Source organism: Trifolium pratense, linkage group LG7 (assembly GCF_020283565.1).
Source record: "Trifolium pratense cultivar HEN17-A07 linkage group LG7, ARS_RC_1.1, whole genome shotgun sequence".
Lineage (NCBI taxonomy): Eukaryota > Viridiplantae > Streptophyta > Magnoliopsida > Fabales > Fabaceae > Trifolium > Trifolium pratense.
Window position 1 is genome coordinate 20,617,311 of NC_060065.1, and position 17,063 is coordinate 20,634,373.

Consider the following 17,063-nt stretch of genomic DNA (forward strand, 5'->3'; position numbering starts at 1 on the left):
GGTAAATGACATGCTTTCCCATAAACCAACTGATACGGGGAAAAACCGAGGTGGGTTTTAAATGCAGTACGGTATGCCCATAACGCATCATCCAGTTTGAGTGACCAATCCTTCCTTGATGAAGAAACAGTCTTCTCAAGAATCTGCTTCAACTGCATGCAAAAAGTGGGACTTATTCCTTTTAGATCGGAGATAGTCCATCCTATTGCGGCTTTGTTGGACTTCAAGACCCTCAACAGTTTTTCCTCTTCCAAGTGAGTGAGTTTGCTGCTAATGATGGCTGGAAACGAAGCATCATCACTTAAGAAAACATACTTTAGATGTGAAGGGAGTTGCTTCAGTTCGGGAGCTTTCCTTTCTTCTTCCATTTGATTCTTAGCATTCACTTCAAGGAGGTTTTCAAACTTAGGACTTTCATCTATCCGATTAGCATTCAAATTGCTAAGACATAACTCAATTTCTCGCTCCCATTCGTCTTCCAAATTATCCATGGAGTTAACTAACACTTTTTCAAGAGTGGAAGAGGAGTGTTGAACCTTAAAAATATCTTCAATGACCTCGTCAACCAATTCAATTCTGAAACATTGAGTGTCATCGTCGTGTTGTTTCATAGCTTCAAACACATTAAAGAGGATTTGTTCGCCGTCGGTTCGGAGCATTAGTTCTCCCAACTCCACATCGATAAGGGCGCGTCCGGTAGCTAAGAATGGTCTTCCTAACAGCAGAGGTTCCCAATTCTTATCTTCTTCCATGTCTAAGACAACAAAGTCAGCCGGGAACACAAATCCGCCTACTCGAACCAGAACATCATGTAGGATACCTTCCGGATACACGATGGATCTATCCGCCAAAGAGAGACTCATCTTTGTCGGCTTTGCTACGGCTCCCGGTATCTTCTTCATCATCGATAATGGCATTAAATTTACACTTGCACCCAAATCACACAAAGCCTTTCCAATAGTAAGATCCCCAATGGAACAAGGGATTGTAAAGCTCCCCGGATCTTTCTTTTTCTGAGGTAGCTTCCGCTGAATGAGGGCGCTGCACTCTTCCGTCATACTTACCATTTCATCATCTAATGGTTTTCTTTTCTTTGTAAGCAGCTCCTTCAAAAACTTTGCATAACTTGGCATTTGCTCCAATGCCTCAACTAAAGGTATAGCCATCTCAAGCTTGTTCAACACCTTCATGAACTTCTTGAACTCATTCTCTCGCTCAAGATTCTTAACTTTCTTTCTCCTAGGGTATGGCATCCCAGCATATGGTGATTCATCAATTCCCTTACCTTTCTCAACCTTCTTGCTCTCTTTTTCTTTTATCTCCCTCTGTTTTTCAACTTCTCCTTTCTCATCCTCACTAATCTCCACTTCCTTAGACATATTTTCATTTTCTACTTCTCCCTCATGTTTCTCATTTTCAACTACAACCTCTTGCTTATTTTCAACCTCTCCCTCATTGACCTTCTTTTTCAAGGGCTTCCCTACAGCTGGCATTTCCGGTATCTCTCTACTCCTCAAAGTGATTCCATTGCAAGTCTCATTTTTCGGATTATCATGAGTATTTCTACCGAAACCTCCTTGGTTTTGTAACATTGAGAACTGTCTTGACAGCTGACCCATTTGCACCTCAAGATTCTTTATAGAAGCTTCATGATTCTTGTTAGAGGTTGCTTGACTCGATTTCATCGCTTCAAAGTTACTTTGGGTCATGAGCATGAACTGATTTAGAGTCTCTTCCATCCTTGATGGAGGCCTTTGCTGCTGTTGCGGTGCACCTTGACCTTGCATACCGTTCCCCCACCCGGACCCGTTGTTATTGTTGTTGTACGGCTTCCAGAAATAGGCTAAGTAGCGAGCCTCCTCTGAACCCTCCGGGAAGCATCTGCCATTTGGGTGGTCCTGCAAACAAAAATCACAGCGCACATTGTCAATTTTACCTATTGGAGAAGATTGAACTTGTGGATTGGACAGCAGCTTCATCATTGCTTCCATTTGGCTCGTCATGAGCTTTTGCTGTGCTAGTAGTGCTGTTTGAGTATCCAATTCCAACATTCCGCCTTTCTTTTTGGCTCCTCTATCATTAGTAGCTCTATACTCGTTTTGAGCCATACTTTCCACCAACTCTCTTGCTTCAGTTTCGTCACGGTTCTTCAACGAACCACCGGCTGATGCGTCAAGTATCATTCTCGTTTGAGCCCTCAAACCTTGGGTAAACATTTGCATCTGATTGTGACCATCGAAACCGTGATTCGGACACCTTTTAAGACAAACCTTGAACCTCTCCCAAGCATCATACAATGTTTCACCATCCGCTTGTTCGAAGTTGCTAATTTCAGCCCTTCTTTCTAGAAACTTATGAATAGGGAAGTAACGATCTAAGAACTTCCGCTCCAATTGTCTCCAAGTCTCAATAGTTCCGGCTGGTATCGTATCCAACCAATCTTTAGCACGGCCGGTGAGAGAATGCTTGAATAACCTCAGTCTTTTGTCTGATTCACTCACCCCCGGTGGATCGGTATAGTCGCAAGCTTCATAGAAGTGAGACAAGTGTAGGTTCGGGCATTGAGCTTCCGATCCTGAATAAGGATTTTCTTTTAGGGCGGAGAGGACCGTGTTCTTGATGTCAAATGAGACAGGATTCGCCGGCTGAAAGCCTTGATTTGCCAACGCGTCATTGTCTCTCCTCCCATAATCACCAAGGGTACGCCTTTGCGGTTGAGGAACCGGTGGAACCTGCTCTTCTTCCATTGTGGCTGAAGTCTGTCTTTGACAGTCCGGTGTATCCCTTAGCAAAGCTGTTCCCCTTGAAGCTTGAGCTTCCCTTGTTGCCTTCCGAATTGCGCGAGCTGTCTTTTCAATTTCGGGATCGAATTGTAGCTCCGTGGGACCTGTTCTCCGCATGCACAAGGAAACACACAAGTAGAACGCTACGGGAGAAAAAATGTACAACAGAAAAATATGGAAAACACAGAAAATATGAACACTATCGCCTGGTTGAATCAATCACAATCCCCGGCAACGGCGCCAAAAACTTGATGGTCAATTTTCGCAAGTGAACGAATTACCACGTAGTAATAAAAATATCGATCCACAGGGATTGTGTGATTAAACTAGTCTAATAGTGTTCATGAACATTATGCAAGAAATACACATAAATTGGGGGTATGTTGAGTGATGAATTGTTAGAAAACGTGCTTTGATATGATGGAAAAGCGAGGTAGAATCATCGGAATCACCTAGTCTATAGCTAAATCACATGCAATCTACTATATCATAGGAATCTACTCAAGTGTTCACAACTGGATCGACAAATTAGTGAATCGCAATCTCTTGTCAAAATCCACTCTATTCGTTGTCGATACTCCCCCGATCTCTCGGGCGGAAGCTACCTACAACGAATGATATGAAAGCGCGTCGATCGTTCGCTACACTCTATGTCTCAATCTCTCGACCGGAAACACTCGAGTGCTCAATGCAATTCAGTTTAGAAATTAAATCAATACTCTCGCACGTGACTTAACTCGAAATCATTACAACACTAATAAAGGATCATAAAGCATTAAGAGACGAATTGCATTAAGTAAACACTGTTACAGAGTAAATCCTTACAATTAAGCAGATTACATGAGATTCATCTACATCCTAAGCTATCCTAGATCCTACCTCCAAAAGAAGCTTAGCTCCTCATGTTGCTTGCTTCGCGTCCTCACTTCAACTTCATGGCTTGATGATCCATGCTATTGAGGTGCTCGGAGCTATCCTTTGAAGTCCTTGATCTGGATCTTGATGCTTCCAAAATCAGAGAATGGATGAATATTGCAGAATTTTCCAACTCTAACAGAATTATGCAGAAATCATATATACTGAACGCACCCACGCCGCGCGCCAGATCCATCACGCCGCGCGTGGTTGCAATTTCTTCAACGACGCCGCGCGTGTAACGGTATCACGCGGCGCGTGATCAACTCTGAAGCCTCTGATCTTCAACTCTGCCATCTTCACGCCGCGCGTGATAGCTCCACGCCCCCGGCGTAGTTGTTCCTCTTCTCTTCCCGCCGCGCGTGATCAAGTCAGAGAGCAATCCAATTCCTGAGCAAAGCTTCACGCCGCGCGTGGTCAGGTATCACGCCGCGCGTGATCAAAGTGAAAACTTGGCTCTCTGTGATCTCCATCACGCGGCGCGTGATGGGCTACGCCCCCAGCGTAGTGAAAATCAGCAATTTCCTGCAATTTTTCCTGTTTTCTTGCAAAACAAGTAATCAAGCTTATGATTAGATTTCTCTTATACTTATTGTTAAAAACCTACTAAAAAGCATTTAATGTTGCTAAAATAGGCATGGATTAGAGAGTGTGACGATCCGTCATCAAGGTGTGAAAGGTTACAAGCTGTGGAAGATGGAGCCTGGAGGATCAAAGTTTATCATAAGCAGGGATGTCACTTTTGATGAGACCCGAATGGGGATGAAGTGCAAAGACCTTGAGAAAAGACCAGAAACGGGGGTGGAGAGAATTCAGTTTGAGGTGGAGCCTTCCACAGATGAGAGGGAAAAGGAGGATGAGACTCAAGTACCTGATGAAAGTGGAAGTGATGAAACAACTGTTCCTGACTATCAGCTAGCAAGAGATAGGGAGAGGAGAGTTATTCGTCCACCTAATAGACTCGGTTATGCTGACCTTATTTGTTATGATTTGAATGCAGCTGAAGAAGTGCAAGACTCGGAACCAAAGAACTTCAGGGAAGCATCAGAAAGCATAGATAGTCAAGACTGGCTGAAGGCAATGAATGAGGAAATGCTTTCATTGGAGAAGAACCAGACTTGGAAGCTTGTGCCATTACCTAAAAATAAAAGGGTAGTTGGTAGTAAGTGGGTGTTCAAAAGAAAAGAAGGTATACCAGGGGTCGAAGCACCAAGGTATAAGGCAAGACTTGTAGCAAAGGGTTTTACTCAGGTTGAGGGGATTGATTACAACGAAATCTTCTCACCTGTGGTGAAACATTGTTCTATAAGGGTACTTATGGCGATTGTTAACATGTATGATCTTGAGTTAGAACAAATGGATGTGAAGACTGAAGGTGAGAAAAGACAAGAAGGGGGGGTTGAATTGAGTTTTAGCAAAGTTAAAACTTTTCCCAAGTTCTTAACTCAACTAAATTAGCAGCGGATAAGTATCACAAATAATAACAAGATAGGAGAGAGAGAGAAAGCACACAAGCAATTTATACTGGTTCCTCTCACAAAACGAGAGTAGTCCAGTCCCTTTGCACTTCCAAGGGAGTTCACTATAATCACACAAGATTACAAATGCTCAAGCACACAAGCAAGAGACTTCACAACAATGCTCAAGCACACAAGCTTAAGACTTCTCACTTAAGCACACAAGCTTAAGTTTTCTCAAGTATCAGAATTAATAAAGTAGTTGAAAGTATACAACTGCTCTTAGGAGAACATAAAAGAGCAAATACAATGAATACAAAGTATTTGAACTACAAGTGCAAAAACACTAGTTCAGAGGTTCAGAGCTTGTATACAGAATTCAGAGTTTGTTCGAGCGCGTGTTAAATCCTTGATATTCTACCTGTATATACAACTGATCCTTCTAGTATATATATAACCAGAAAAAGAGTCGTTGCATAAAGATGACCGTTGAAGTAGATAACCTTTTGTCTTCAAGCAGCTTGTCTTGATGCAGTTGGTTGTTTCTAAAACTGAGTAAGAGTTTCAGACACTTTGACCATGTGCAGAGAAGACTTTCCTTATTCAGCTAACAAGTCTGATGACCCACGTTCTCAAGAGTGGACAGACAAAATGAGAGCAGCTGTTCTGATCAAGCTTGAAAGGTCCTTTTCTTCATTGGTAGAAGAGTTGACTTGCAAAAGAGAATCTTTACAAACTTCAAGAAGATCTTCAGAGTTTGATGAAGCTAAGACCTTAAGAAGTTCTGACGACTTCATCATCTGAAGGTTGTAGCTTCTGAAGTTCAACATCTTCTGAGCGCTTATGAACTTCTGAATATATATATCTTCTGAGCTTCATTCAGAGCTTATCTTAAGCTAATATCTGCACACTTAAATTAAATTTTTAGTCCTTCCAATTGTTTATTAATACTTTGTTATCATCAAAACCTTAATAGATTTAAGGGCAAACATTTATAAATCAATTTTGTTCCAACAATCTCCCCCTTTTTGATGATGACAAACATAAGTATTAATTGACAATTGTTATTAAATTAACTTATCATGTTTCTCTTAGGTTTATGAGGTTTGCAAGCTCCCCCTAAGATTGATACTCCATAAAGCCTAAACTTTAAGTTTTATCCATGATATTTTAATTTAGTATAAGATTTAAGTAGTTTAAAGTAAAACAAATTTCATATCTTTCTTCAGAGTGAGAGGTTTGCAAGCTCTCCCCCTGAGTCTCATAAGGCTAAGTTAAAATTGCACTTTTAACTTGTCCTTACTTATGAATTTTGTTTTCAGTTTTAAAATACGTAATCTCCGCATTGAAATACGTAAAACAATTAAAAGATAACTTTTAATAACTTAACAAACAAAAGTGGTTTCAGCTTTTTGAAACTTATCAATTAATGCGTAACTACTCCCCCTTTTGTCATTATCAAAAAGTAAAAAAAAAAATTAGATAACCAAGACAGTCAAAGAAGGAAATTGGTTGTTACAAAGGTGAATTTATTTCAAAAACGAAAACCAACGCGCCAAAAAGTCTATAAAAGGTGAACTTTGTTAACAAACACTCTTCACACAAAATATAAATAATTATATCAAGAAGAATCAATAAGAATGAAGAGATTTGTAACGCCCCAATATTTTATATATGCATTTTATTGATTTATTATTTGATAAATAATTTCTATAGTAATATTAATTATTTTATATTCTATTTATTTTATTATTTGACGAGGTAATGACTATTCTAATTATTATTTTGATAAGTCAAGATTGAACTATTTTTGGTGTTACCAAGTATATTAGACATGAATACCTAGTAATATGACTACCTTGCTTCTATGTTGACAACATGCACATGATGATCTCTCCTCCCTCTCTGATACGTTATTAAATGTGCATAATATTTCCAAATCATTTCCTAATATTTTGGTCTAAAAATAATTGAGAAGATAATTTCTTTTAATTGTCTTCAATGTCCAAATACAAATTAATCATCTTGCCACCCGTATTTTCTTTCATGGTTACTAGACAAACCATATATATATAATACTAATTAAGTGCTTTCATGTTGCCTCTATACCTCCTGATCCCGTATTTCTTTTTGTAACAATTACATTCATTGTCATTCATATGGCCATTCCTTTTATTTGTTTTGACTAATAAATGCATTTGACTAAGTTTAATTTCCATTTTAATTATTTGCGTTTTGTTGGTCTCATACTTTTAAGTGTAATTGTTCTCTCATAAGTTATGGTGATATATATGAAGCTGCACGTTCAATTTTTAGTAACCTTGTAAACATGAGTAACACGCCTCTCACTCAAATTTCTTTCCAAACAAAAAGAAAACACAAAACTAGCCACACGCACAATTGTCCATCTCTCTCATAATATTCTGAGTACAAAACGTTATGGAATCAACCACCTTCATAATTTCATATTCAACGTCGGATCGTTGAAACGAGCTCTGGAGCATGAGGTATCGTATGTGTGCTTTGTAGCTGCGAATTTAGGCTAGTATAATGCTTGGAAGGAAAGCGTCTGAGGTAAGGGCTTTTTCCCCATACATTCATGCTACATAGGAATTTGTTGTGAGATGATGGTATAACCTTTATCATTTAAAATAAACCAAAGGAATAACTCTATAAACATAAATAAATTCATGTGCGTTTTGTATATAAATATATGCTTTCTTGTAATTGGAATAATTTTATATATTTGCTTCTATATGCTGCGTATATGTACATAGTTGTTAATTTCTTATTTACTTCTTATGGTTAAAGATGTTGGTCTCATTCTATTCTTTATTGCCTATGAATATTAGATGATGGGTGTGATTTGAAAAATATAAATTAAGGGATGTAAATAAAAGTATAGGGAGGACTAAGTATGTCGCAGGTTAGGTGGGTCTTGTTAAGGAAGTAGAGTTCATTCATCATATAGGATGTGTATAGCAGAGTTTCTATAGGTAGCCTTTGTGGCTTGGTTTACTTTTAGCCTGTGTGGCTTGTTTATTTTTAGCCTGTGTGGCTTGAGCCTTTGTGGCTGGTTTTACTTTTAGCCTTTGTGGCTGGTTACTTTTAGCCTGTGTGGCTTGAGCCTGTGTGGCTAGTTTTCTCATTGGTATGAGATTTATTATCCGGATCATTAGTATCTCATATAGGGTGGTCGAGGTTGCGTTGCATTTCATATAGAAAGGAAGAAAATTAACAATAGTAAATAATTATCCCGTTCATAAAAGAACCAACGTAAAAAGGAAGGAAAATAAAAAGTATAGTTAGTCCGTAGTGAAACCGTGATCGTTGCTTCTCCTCGTTCATTTGATTTTGCCGTGCAATTTGTAATATGTGTAATTATGTTGCCTTGTTTATTACTGCCGTTTAACAATTATATGCTGCCTATGTTTGTATATGTGTACTCTCTTATCACCCAAAAGTTTTTATAATAAACTAATAATTATATTTTCGATAAGGTGAAGTGTTTTGTTGTTGTTTTATAACATTTTTCTATGGTGAGTATGAGTCAATATGGATAAGGAAATTGACCCTTTACAATTAACATTTTAGGTACCGAAGAAAGTTGAATGATGCTTGCTTGAAGTGCTACGTACGGGGGAAAACTTGGGTTTTTGCAAATTTAATAATTATGTAATGAATAAGCCATTATGGTACACTATTTCAATTTCAGTTCATTTCGACTTTATAAATTTGTTTAGAAATGCGGATGTTGATTTCATTCCGCTAGGCATTTTAAACTATTACTTATTTTAATTAAGTTTATATTTTAAGTGAATTCCAATTCAAATTTTATTATACTATTTTATCTGATAAAAAAAAAAAAAGTGGCACGTTTTCTAACTAAATAAGATTTTTACAAATATCTTGGATAAAAATCCGGGATGTTACATTTGGTATCAGAGCAATAATCCTCGGACAAACATTTTTGGGGTGGGAGCAATTATGTTTACGACGAATGCCTTGATTGATGTGTGATTTTTTTGGATGTGCTTGTTATGATTAGTGTTTCTTAGTGTACTATTCGTTTATGACAATTGTATGGATTCTTTTGCTTAATTGAAATGATTTTGTGGTTGGTAGAAGCTATGCTTGCTTTTGTGAATTTTATATTGAATAGACCTTATACTCTTTTAATGAAAATGAATGTATTTTTTGGTGACGACTATAGATTATAAGGTATTTTTTTTTTTTTTTTTTTTTTTTTTGAGTGAAATATTTTTGAATAATTTTGTAGTCTTTAGTTTTGAAGAAATTTATTACTACGATGATTTTAAAATAAGTAAATTCTTAGAGAACTGCTATTATGAAGTAATATGATCTTTAGAAAAATGTTTCTACCATACTTTGAATTATAATTTTTTCTTAAAGCTACAAAAAGTACTTTTATCTTTCAATTTTTTTTGCTACTTATGTTATTGGCTTCTGTTTGACATCAGAGTGCGCAGCGTAATCATGAAATTGTATGTCTTATCTTGCTCTTAAGTTTTTGTACCTTATTTTATTTTTACCTTACATATAAAGTGTTTTAGAAAATTATACCTCAAATTTTTTTTTTATTATCTAGTTTCGGGGACGAAACTAAATTTTTGGTGGGTAGAATGTAAGACCCGTGAAATTTATTTTAATTACTATTTTATTTATGAGTTAAGATACTTTAACTTCATCTTTTATAATAAGTGGTTTTATCACGCTTGATTTTATGAGAGAAATTTAAGTTAATCTTTTATTTTCTAGTTTCGAGGACGAAACTTTTTTAAGGGGGTAATAATGTAACGCCCCAATATTTTATATATGCATTTTATTGATTTATTATTTGATAAATAATTTCTATAGTAATATTAATTATTTTATATTCTATTTATTTTATTATTTGACGAGGTAATGACTATTCTAATTATTATTTTGATAAGTCAAGATTGAACTATTTTTGGTGTTACCAAGTATATTAGACATGAATACCTAGTAATATGACTACCTTGCTTCTATGTTGACAACATGCACATGATGATCTCTCCTCCCTCTCTGATACGTTATTAAATGAGCATAATATTTCCAAATCATTTCCTAACATTTTGGTCTAAAAATAATTGAGAAGATAATTTCTTTTAATTGTCTTCAATGTCCAAATACAAATTAATCATCTTGCCACCCGTATTTTCTTTCATGGTTACTAGACAAACCATATATATATAATACTAATTAAGTGCTTTCATGTTGCCTCTATACCTCCTGATCCCGTATTTCTTTTTGTAACAATTACATTCATTGTCATTCATATGGCCATTCCTTTTATTTGTTTTGACTAATAAATGCATTTGACTAAGTTTAATTTCCATTTTAATTACTTGCGTTTTGTTGGTCTCATACTTTTAAGTGTAATTGTTCTCTCATAAGTTATGGTGATATATATGAAGCTGCACGTTCAATTTTTAGTAACCTTGTAAACATGAGTAACACGCCTCTCACTCAAATTTCTTTCCAAACAAAAAGAAAACACAAAACTAGCCACACGCACAATTGTCCATCTCTCTCATAATATTCTGAGTACAAAACGTTATGGAATCAACCACCTTCATAATTTCATATTCAACGTCGGATCGTTGAAACGAGCTCTGGAGCATGAGGTATCGTATGTGTGCTTTGTAGCTGCGAATTTAGGCTAGTATAATGCTTGGAAGGAAAGCGTCTGAGGTAAGGGCTTTTTCCCCATACATTCATGCTACATAGGAATTTGTTGTGAGATGATGGTATAACCTTTATCATTTAAAATAAACCAAAGGAATAACTCTATAAACATAAATAAATTCATGTGCGTTTTGTATATAAATATATGCTTTCTTGTAATTGGAATAATTTTATATATTTGCTTCTATATGCTGCGTATATGTACATAGTTGTTAATTTCTTATTTACTTCTTATGGTTAAAGATGTTGGTCTCATTCTATTCTTTATTGCCTATGAATATTAGATGATGGGTGTGATTTGAAAAATATAAATTAAGGGATGTAAATAAAAGTATAGGGAGGACTAAGTATGTCGCAGGTTAGGTGGGTCTTGTTAAGGAAGTAGAGTTCATTCATCATATAGGATGTGTATAGCAGAGTTTCTATAGGTAGCCTTTGTGGCTTGGTTTACTTTTAGCCTGTGTGGCTTGTTTATTTTTAGCCTGTGTGGCTTGAGCCTTTGTGGCTGGTTTTACTTTTAGCCTTTGTGGCTGGTTACTTTTAGCCTGTGTGGCTTGAGCCTGTGTGGCTAGTTTTCTCATTGGTATGAGATTTATTATCCGGATCATTAGTATCTCATATAGGGTGGTCGAGGTTGCGTTGCATTTCATATAGAAAGGAAGAAAATTAACAATAGTAAATAATTATCCCGTTCATAAAAGAACCAACGTAAAAAGGAAGGAAAATAAAAAGTATAGTTAGTCCGTAGTGAAACCGTGATCGTTGCTTCTCCTCGTTCATTTGATTTTGCCGTGCAATTTGTAATATGTGTAATTATGTTGCCTTGTTTATTACTGCCGTTTAACAATTATATGCTGCCTATGTTTGTATATGTGTACTCTCTTATCACCCAAAAGTTTTTATAATAAACTAATAATTATATTTTCGATAAGGTGAAGTGTTTTGTTGTTGTTTTATAACATTTTTCTATGGTGAGTATGAGTCAATATGGATAAGGAAATTGACCCTTTACAATTAACATTTTAGGTACCGAAGAAAGTTGAATGATGCTTGCTTGAAGTGCTACGTACGGGGGAAAACTTGGGTTTTTGCAAATTTAATAATTATGTAATGAATAAGCCATTATGGTACACTATTTCAATTTCAGTTCATTTCGACTTTATAAATTTGTTTAGAAATGCGGATGTTGATTTCATTCCGCTAGGCATTTTAAACTATTACTTATTTTAATTAAGTTTATATTTTAAGTGAATTCCAATTCAAATTTTATTATACTATTTTATCTGATAAAAAAAAAAAAAAAAGTGGCACGTTTTCTAACTAAATAAGATTTTTACAAATATCTTGGATAAAAATCCGGGATGTTACAAGATTTAGTGCACGTATTGCTGAGATTCGCAAAAGAAAGGAGGAAGAACGAGAAGAAGAAGAAGAAAATAATAAAGAAGACAATAAGAAACCACAAGATGCTGAAATTATAATCATCTCATCAGACTCTGAAGCTGAGGAAAATGAAGTTGACGCTGACTATGCTGAATTCTTGGCTGGCTATGTTCCAGAAGAAGAACAAGACGAAGTAGAAGAAGAGCAGAACCCAGATCCTATAGAAATATCATCAGATGATGCTGAGGAGAAATCTGAGATTTCTTCTGAGTATTATCCATCTGACTAGGATTAGGTTGTCTTTTTCTTTTTACCAATGTACTTCAGCATTTTCAGATCATGAATAAAAATTTTCTTTGAAATTCTGCTTGTGTTCTTATTTTCTTGTTTATCGTAAAAATATAAAGGTAAACGACACACAAAAATAACAAACCAAATAACTAAGTTAAAATTCAAAATAAAATTGTTCAGAGGATAATGAAGATAAACAAAACATTAAAAACATAAGGTGCATAGAAGCCTAGGGTTTTTGAAGAAAAGCTAAGAGGATGTCAAATTTGTCGTTCAGGGAGTCCACTTTGGAGTCAAGCTTATCCACCTTGGACTCTAGGTTCTGATGATTTGATCTGTGCCTCTCAAGAGCTTCTTGTTGCTGCCTCAATGCATCCTGAAGAACCCTTAGCTGATCTGAATCCATGGGAGCTTTTCCTTTATCAGAAGAGGGTTCACCATCCTCTTGATAATCAATCATAAGAACATCAGCATCCGGAGCATCCTCTTGATTCAGCTCATCAGCTTGTTGGGCAAGCCTTGCAGCAGCTTCAGCCAATCGTTCATTTTCAATCCTCTGATCTTCAAGACTCTTGAAAAGTTTGGAATCAACCCAGCAATCCTTAAAAGCAGTCAGACGCCTCACAGCAGCAGATACAGCAGCAAACTTAGCACGCTCATTCTCTTCATGTGCTTAAGAAGATGGCTTCACAGATCCTCTCAAAGAAGTATTTACCCAAATTGACTTTCCTTTCAGTCAGAAGGAAGTATATCAGATGACGATGAGGCCATGAGATAGTATCAGTACCACCAACTCTTGGACTGATAGTTGATAAGATAATCTTGAACAGAACCCTACATTCTTCTGTCAGTCCTTTAACCTTTCCCTTCATCTTCATATCAATGCACATCCTGTGCAGAAGTTCTTCTCTGAATCTTGTATCCTTCTCAAAATCATCAAGTACTAACCCAGAGTTATTCAAACCCAGCAAGGCATTAAAATGAATTGGAGAGAAGGTGAGATTGATACCACAGATGTTAGACCTAATTTGTGTACCAGTGAACTCCAATAGACCCATCTTCTTCCTAGTTTTTCCTTTCAGACTAGGATCTCTTTCAATTGCTACAAGTTCTTCTTGCTTAGCTTCATACTTAGAGAAGACTCTTGCTTTCATCCAGAATTTCTTCAAGAGATCTGGGTAGATAGGACCATTCAACATGTCGAAGTACTTATCCCATCCTTGAGCAGAGAAATACGGCTTTACATCAAACCCATTATCCTTCAAACTGTCAAAGTCGACCATCTTCTCAGGAAGTAACGTCAGTTGAGACTCTGGGAATTCCATCTCATTCCCAACAATCTGAAGATGTTTGAACATGAACGGAGGGATCTTTGTTGAAGAAGAAGAAGAACCAGCCATGATGGAGTTAAGGTAAGGGTAGGAACTAACGAGAGAGAAAGAAGATTTTTGTTAGAGGTTTAGAGAGAAAAGAAAGTGTAGGTTGTGAAAGTGAAAAGTGTGCAAGTGAATTGTGTAAGTTTATTTAAATGCGTACAGTTAACACAAAAATGGCAAATTTTGGAAGTTACGCTTATTGACAAAAATTTGAATACTAAAAGTCGTCATTAACCACCCACTACCTGACACACGTAGACCACGTGCAGAAGTTTACTCGGTAACTGCTATTTTAATGGATAACTGTTCAGCAGCGAATGCTAAATGTTTTCCACTTAAATAGTTCAGAGCCTCTGAGTTTTAAAAGAATCTATCAGAGTTAAGTATTTCAGAGCTTGTGATTCAGATGTTCTGAATTATAAGTTCTGACATACATAACCTCTTACACTTTAATTGCCCAAAAAAAAAAAAATTTCATTCAGAGATTGAAAACATGTTCAGATGTTTCTTTATAAAATCAAATCTCTCAACAGGTAAGGCTTTAGTAAATATGTCAGCCCATTGATTTTCAGTATCAACAAACTTAATATCTATAATGCCTCTCTGAACAAAATCTCTGATAAAATGATGTTTAATTTCAATATGTTTGGCTCTAGAGTGTAGGATAGGATTTTTAGATAAATGAATGGCTGCAGTGTTATCACAATATAAAGGAATATTGTGACTGCTTACCTGATAATCTTCTAGCTGATATTTTAACCAGAGTAGTTGTGTGCAACACTTAGCTGCTGAAATGTATTCTGCTTCTGCTGTAGACAAAGCTATAGTAGTTTGTCTTTTACTAGCCCAGGAGATAAGGTTTTCACTAACAAATTGACAATTGCCACTTGTGGATTTTCTTTCAATTTTATCTCCAGCATAGTCAGCATCACAGAATCCATTTAGCACATAATCATTGGATTTCTTATAGAGAAGTCCAAGATTAGTTGTTCCTTTCAGATACCTAAAGATTCTCTTTACAGCAGTAAGATGAGATTCTCTAGGATCTGACTGGAATCTTGCACATAAGCAAACACTGAATAAAATATCTGGCCTAGAGGCTGTCAAATAGAGTAAGGAACCAATCATACCTCTGTAGATCTTTTGGTCTACTTTTCCTTCATCTTCTGTCTTGCTCATGTTGGTAGTTGAATGCATAGGAGTGTTCATTATCTTGCAATCATCTAGATTGAACTTCTTCAGAAGTTCTTTGGTATATTTTGATTGATGAACATAAGTTCCTTCCTTCTTCTGGTTGATTTGAATTCCAAGAAAGAATTTCAATTCTCCCATCATGCTCATTTCAAATTCATCCTGCATTATCTTAGAGAAATTCTTGCACAAAGAAGCATTAGTTGAACCAAAAATAATATCATCAACATAAATTTGAATGATCAAAATATCTTCTTTGGTTGTTTTTCTAAAGAGTGTGCAGTCAACCTTCCCTTTCTCAAAACTCTTTTCAAGAAGGAAATTACTGAGTCTATCATACCAAGCTCTTGGAGCTTGTTTCAGACCATACCGTGATTTCTTCAATCTGAAAACATGTTCTGGGTTTGAGACATCTTCAAAACCAGGAGGTTGCTTAACATACACTTCTTCAGAAATAAAACCATTTAAGAAGGCACTTTTAACATCCATCTGATACAAAGTTATTCCATGATTAACAGCATAAGATAGAAGTAACCTGATAGCCTCAAGTCTAGCAACTGGTGCAAAGGTTTCAGTATAGTCAATCCCCTCTTGCTGACTATAACCTTGTGCAACCAATCTAGCCTTGTTTCTTACCGCTTCACCTTGTTCATTCAGCTTGTTTCTGAATACCCATTTTGTTCCAATAATGTTCTTGTGTGAAGGTTTGGGCACTAGAGTCCATACATCATTCCTTTGAAATTAATTCAGCTCTTCTTGCATTGCTACTATCCAGGCATCATCTTTCAGAGCTTCATCAACCTTTGAAGGTTCCATCATTGAGATAAGACCAGCTAAAGATTCCTCATTTCTCAGTTGAGATCTTGTCTTCCTTGGACTATCCTTATTGCCTAAGATCAGTTCCTCTGGATGTGATGATTTGTATTTGAAAGTGTATCTAGGGGGTTCATCATCTTCAGACTCATCAACAGCAGGTTCAGTAGCTGCTTCAGTTCTTTGATGTTCAGAGTCTGTAGGAACTGTCATGTTCAGAGGTTCTTCAGAGAATGGATGTTCTGAGTAATTTGGAATATCTGAATACTGATCCTCTGATACCTGAAATATAGACAAACCTTCCACAAGCTCTGACACTTGGTCAGGCTCTTTGTCATCAAACTTGACATGCATAGTTTCTTCCACAGTGTGTGTTTCAGAAATATACAGTCTGTATGCTTTGAGCGTTCAGAGTATCCTATAAAGATACCCTTATAACCTCTAGCATCAAATTTCTTTAGATGGACTTTGTTGTTTAAAATGTAACAAGTACATCCAAACTGATGAAAATAAGAAATGTCAGGTTTTCTTCCTTTGAACAATTCATAAGCAGTTTTGTTTAACTTAGATCTGATATAGATTCTATTTTGAACATAACATGTTGTGTTTACAGCTTCTGCCCATAAAAACTTTGCTACATTAGTTTCATGCATCATGGTTCTGGCCATTTCTTGCAGAGTTCTGTTCTTCCTTTCTACAACCCCATTTTGTTGAGGAGTTCTAGGAGAAGAGAATTCATGCAAAATGCCATATTTTTCACAGAAATTTTCAAAAGGTTCATTTTCAAATTCTCCACCATGATCACTTCTAACTTTTAAAATAGTGTAGCCTTTTCATTTTGAATTTGTTTGCAGAAGATGCTAAACTCATCATAAGCTTCATCTTTTGTTCTTAGGAATTTTACCCAAGTCCATCTACTGTAATCATCAACAATTACTAATCCATACTTCTTTCCATTGATAGAAGCAGTGTTAACTGGCCCAAACAGGTCAATGTAAAGAAGTTCCAATGGTCATGAGGTAGAAACAATGTTTTTAGGTTTAAAAGAAGATTTTGTAATCTTTCCTTTTTTACAAGAACCACAAAGTGTGTTTGAGTGATATTTGATTTTTGGTAAACCTCTG

General features: G+C 36.2%; 1 non-coding gene across 1 annotated transcript; it reads left to right on the plus strand.

The window, feature by feature from the left end:
- The first annotated feature begins 2,238 nt into the window (after positions 1–2,238).
- On the plus strand, positions 2,239–2,344 carry LOC123900179. The gene has a single exon (XR_006805831.1). It is a non-coding gene; the product is annotated as a small nucleolar RNA R71 (small nucleolar RNA).
- The last annotated feature ends 14,719 nt before the right edge of the window (positions 2,345–17,063 follow it).